This window comes from Lipotes vexillifer, unplaced genomic scaffold, assembly GCF_000442215.2.
Source record: "Lipotes vexillifer unplaced genomic scaffold, Lipotes_vexillifer_v1.1 scaffold278, whole genome shotgun sequence".
Lineage (NCBI taxonomy): Eukaryota > Metazoa > Chordata > Mammalia > Artiodactyla > Lipotidae > Lipotes > Lipotes vexillifer.
Window position 1 is genome coordinate 1,082,465 of NW_006769677.1, and position 5,244 is coordinate 1,087,708.

Consider the following 5,244-nt stretch of genomic DNA (forward strand, 5'->3'; position numbering starts at 1 on the left):
AGGAGAGAGAGAGGGTATGAAGATGAGGCAAACACACACAGTAGCTGAGACCAGATAGACACAGGATTTTTTGCCAACTTCCCAGTACATGGCTTCAGTTCTTCATAAGTATCCCCATTTCCTTAAAAACACTCTTTTCTTTGGCTTTTTCCCATCTCGCAAGATGGTGGGTGAAAAGGCTGAGACGCCAGATACTAAGGAGAAAAAACCTGAAGGCAAGAAGGCTGATGCTGGTGGCAAAGGTTAAAAAGGTGGAGCACTTCTTTTCGGGTCCGCCATCTGCGGTGGCACCAGCCGCCGATATGCAGATTTTCGTGAAGACCCTGACGGGGAAGACCGTCACTCTCGAGGTCGAACCCTCGGATATGATAGAAAACGTAAAGGCCAAGATCCAGGACAAGGAAGGAATTCCTCCTGACCAGCAAAGACCGATCTTTGCTGGCAAGCAACGGGAAGATGGACGTACTCTGTCTGACCACAACACTCAAAAGGAGTCCACCCTTCATCTTGTGTTGAGACTTCGTGGTGGCGCTAAGAAAAGGAGGAAGTCTTACTCCACTCCCGAGAAGAGCAAGCGTAAGAGAAAGAAGGCTAAGCTGGTCCTGAAACACTATAAGGCGGAGGGGAATGGCAAAATCAGTCACCTTCGACGGGAGCGCCCTTCAGATGAACGTGGTGCTGGAGTTTTTATGGACGGCCACTTTGACAGACATTATTGTGGCAAATGTTGTCTGATCTATTGTTTCAACAAACCAGAAGACAAGGGATTGTATACTGGTTAATAAAAGACATGAACTAATGAAAACAAAAAAAGGTGAAGCAGGTTAAGAAGGGTGAGCCCCACTGCAGCATTCTCTGCTTCAGTGTGCTTCAGCCCTGCCGACTTATCCGGAAACTGTATGGCCTGAATCCAGGCTCTCTTCTCTCTTGCTCACCTTACATTCTACCATGAGATCAATCTTCCAAAACTTTATTTTCCCTCAAGCGTTACTTTCCAGCTCTAACATCTTGGGTGGCTCACTAGCTCCTAATTGTCTCTCATGGAACCGCAAAGGAAATGGTCCATGATAAAAAGAGTTCTGTGGTCAAAGACTCTTAGGAAGTCCAATTTCTCCCTCTCTTGACCTTGCCACATAGATGAACAATATTAAAGGCTTTGAGAAGTTCTGTTTATAAACCATCCTCCGCTGCCCCGGGCCCTACACACACCAAAAAACAAAAACAACTCAGCTTGAATTTGACTTGACATTTCCTTTCTTGGTGTGACACCTCCAGGACAAGGGGAAACATCTACAGAATTAGGGTCAAACTTCTTTTTGGCCCTCTACCCATGTGCCCCATATATGAATTATCTGGTCTGACTGACCATCTCTCCCTCAGCTGCAGCCACAGGAACCTCCTTCTTGCTTCCTGTGCTTTCCGGCCTCTGTGTCCCCTCCACATGGAATGCTCCTTGCCGACCCTGCCTCCAAGCTCCACCTGTTCCATGGAGTCTTCTCAAACCACTCAATTCCACCTTGTGCTTATACTTTTCTCACCTCCGAAAGCCCTTGTGATTTGAACCACAGATTAGCACTTAGTCATTCACACATAATCTGTTTCTACCTAACTCTTTCATACCTATATGTTTGTCAACCCATGAAGAGTAAAAGTTTATGAAACACAGAAACCATATCTTTTCTTCTATAATATCCAGCTCAGGTCTAGCACAAAAAATATTTTTGAGAATGAGGTATTGAATAAATTGGGCCAACTCCATGACTTAGAATGACAAATATTTTCTCTCCGTCTGCTCAAGAATGGCCTGGCCAGTAGACCTAAGGATGCTCAAGGCCTAATGCCAGGCTTTCCCTGAAGAACACAAGGACAGCTGAATGCTTGTGAGGAGTTACTTCTGTCAAGGCAGGGTTCTCTTGGGTATAGACCTTTGAAGGGATCCTTATCTGCTTGTAAGGGAAGGAGGTTACCTTGTTTACCTAACAAAGTTAGCTTGTTAGCTGAAAACAGGGGTGGTGCAGACAACCCTGCCACAGTTAAAATCCCATGCTTGGAAAAAGCCTAAATACTCTGCCACGTAAAATTGGTTGATAAATCTATGATCGCATATCTATAGCACAAAATCATAAATAGCTTTAACAAATCATATTGTAGAAAAGTATTTAATGACTTGGGAAAAAATTAGGATACACTGTTAAGTGAGAAAAAATTTCTAAAAGAGCATATATACTATGTTTATAATTTGATTAAAAAAAGAATATGCATGGAAACAACATTGGAAAGGTAAACAAACATGTTAACATTGATTACATCTGGGTGGTGGGATCACAAGTGTTGTTTCTTTTTTTTTTTCAATCCCTTCTTGTACTTTTCTGTATTTTCCTGGTTTTCTACATTGAACATATGTTACTTTTGTAATCAGAAAAAAAATAATCAAAAACACAATTCTCTGTTTTCTCTCTTCTCCCAGCTCCTGCCTTCACACTGAATGCTTCAAGTTCAGAGGCCTACAGAATCCTCTCCATTTTGACTTTGTGCCTTAACCTCTTGTTGGTTGTGTTCAGCTTTCTTTTTTTAATTAGGCTAACATAGGAATGTCTCAGAATCCACTGATAATCTGGGCACTGTCCAGTGTAGGCATCTGAGCTATGTATAAGGAGCAGATCAAAAGATGTCTTTCCTTCCCCAGACATGTTCTGACTTCTCTCACTCTGTCTTTCCTCTCTTGCTCTCTTTTCTCCTAAGAAGAAAATGATGATGGATGTGGGTATTAAAATGACATCCTTTAAAGAGACATGGAGGAAAGGCATAGGATTACACAGTATCTCCCCATGAATATGTATAGCTTTACCTGACTACTGCCTAAGAAAGATTCTAGCTCAGCTGGTCTGCTACTGTGCTGATCAGAGTAAGAACCAGGAAGAACTAAGACTTGGAAGGAGCCTGAGCATCCAGGAATTGTTACGTTGGAAATACAGAAAAGGAAAGGTCCAGGGAGGCAGGGAGAGAGGAAGGGCATCAAGAGCCTGTGCGTGTGTGTGTGTGATGGAGGTACACAGGGTGGGGGAGGATTGTGAGCTGAGTTTTGGAAGAGTGAAGAGGAACAAAAAAGGGGCAACTGAGCGGAAGAAAGAGAAGTTAGATTGAGTGTTGAGAATATACTTAAGCCCTTTGACCTTTTTCTCATGGGACTGGGTAAATATTTTAACTGATTTAAAAAATATATACAATACATATATATAATACATTATATATATATTTATATATATACACACACACACACATATATATATATATTTTGTTTTTTTTTCTTTTGGCTGTGCCACGTGGCTTGTGGGATCTTAATTCCCTGACCAGGGATCAAACCCGGGCCCACTGCAGTGACACTGCCGAGTCTTAACCACTGGACCGCCAGGGAATTCCCTAAATTATATTTTTATACAGGAGTGCTGTTCTTCTGTTGTGTTTTGTGCTTACTCTGAACCTCATAGGGCATCCCTATTCATGTCAAAGATGAATGCCTTCCTTACGAATGAATGTTTTCTATGGAGAAATGATATAGGCTTACCTTATTTCAATGCCTTTTGCTGCTCTCTTGGCACTAGGTGAGCTCCATCAATGCACATACGTTCCTTATGATGAAAGGTGTAGCTGAGGATGCCCCTGTTTTGGAGGAAGGCAATTTGGTTCGATTCTGTCCTGGGAATTGGGGTCTTGTTTTCATGTCTGGTCAAGGGGGATCTTCTGGAGCTTCTGCCCAGACCCCTCTGGAAGCTTTGCCTGCAGTTATTTAGGCATGTTGTGAGCTGAAGCCTCAACTCTGTAAAGGCTCTGAGATTCTATTTCTCCTCAGGACAGGTAAAGCCTCCTGCCCCAGACCCTACTGTGGCCTCAAGCCCCTGGTGCAGCCACAAGGCTGATACCCCAGGGTCTCTAACTAAAATGTCTGGAGGGCCTTAGGAGCCTCATTTAACTTGTTTATCCTTAGTGCAGAGGCTCCTCACATAACACTGGCATCTTTCGAGAAGGAATACATTGGCAGTCAGCCTGGAAGCTGCGATCCCTTTGGGAAAGGAAGGCATGGACTCCAGAAGGCCTCTGTTAGCAGTGGACATGTGGGGGCCAGGCAAGCAGAACTATTAACCATCTGCATCCCATGACTGCAGAATTCTGAGGAAATGGCTTGGGTACTGCCCCAAACATCTGGTACTGCACTATCCTCTACTGAGAAGGCACTTAGGGGAAGAGGTGAAGAGAGAGGAGTTTCTTTTTCAAAGTCCTCACTTGTAGGATCCTGTCCTTTTGCCTTTACTCTCTGTGGTGACTCTGACAAACTGTACCGTTGTCCCTCGGTATCCACGGGGCACTCATTCCAGGGGTCCCTGCAAATACCAAAATCCGTGGATGCTCAAGTCCTTTATATAACATGGCATAGTCCACTGAATACAGTCGACCCTCTGCGTCCTCGGATTCAACAAACCCCAGATCAAAATTTAATCTGCTGTCTGTGGTTGGTTGAATCCCCTAATGCAAAGCCCGTGAAAAGGGAGCACTGACTGTACATTTGTTGAAAAATATCCGTGTATAAGTGGACCCAGGCAGTTCAAACTCCACGTTGTTCAAGGGTCAACTGTAACCGGCTCCCTTAGGGCTGGGAGAACAGCTAAAAAGCAACTGACAATGACGGGAATCGGATAAGTCGGTGTCATTGGCCCAGGCTTTTATTTACTCTATATGTGATAAATAAAGTCGCTTTATTACCTACCATGTGGGAGATTCTATCTATCTATCTATCTATCTATCTATCTATCTATCTAGTGATTATGAGCACACAGTTTGCTCATTCCAACTTGACCTGGTTTGCCCGTGAATCACGTGTTTATGGTCACAGCTCCAACTGTTCTTTCTGGTCCCATTGTCCCTTTTGCTCTTGGCCCAGACATTTCTGATGGGCGAGGGGGTAAGTCCCTCTCTGCCTGGATTATTTTCATTCATTCCCCAAAAAATACATATTGTTTCCCTACCATGTGTCAGGCAGGCACTGTTCTAGGCATTTAGGATACATTTGTGAACAACATAGAGAAAGATCCCTGTGGGGGTGGGGTCAGGGGAAGATAGATAATAAGCAATAAACATAAATATATAAATTACATAGTATGTTAGGAGATAATAAATGCTATGGGGACAAAAACGAACAAGGTTGTGCAGGTTAAGGGTGATCAAGAGTGTCAGGGTGTAGGGAAAGGG

The 5,244-nt window shown here is 43.6% G+C and overlaps 1 pseudogene; it reads left to right on the plus strand.

Moving 5' to 3' along the window:
* The first annotated feature begins 302 nt into the window (after window positions 1-302).
* LOC103087397 (ubiquitin pseudogene) lies at window positions 303-782 on the plus strand (annotated as a pseudogene).
* Window positions 783-5,244: the final 4,462 nt, after the last annotated feature.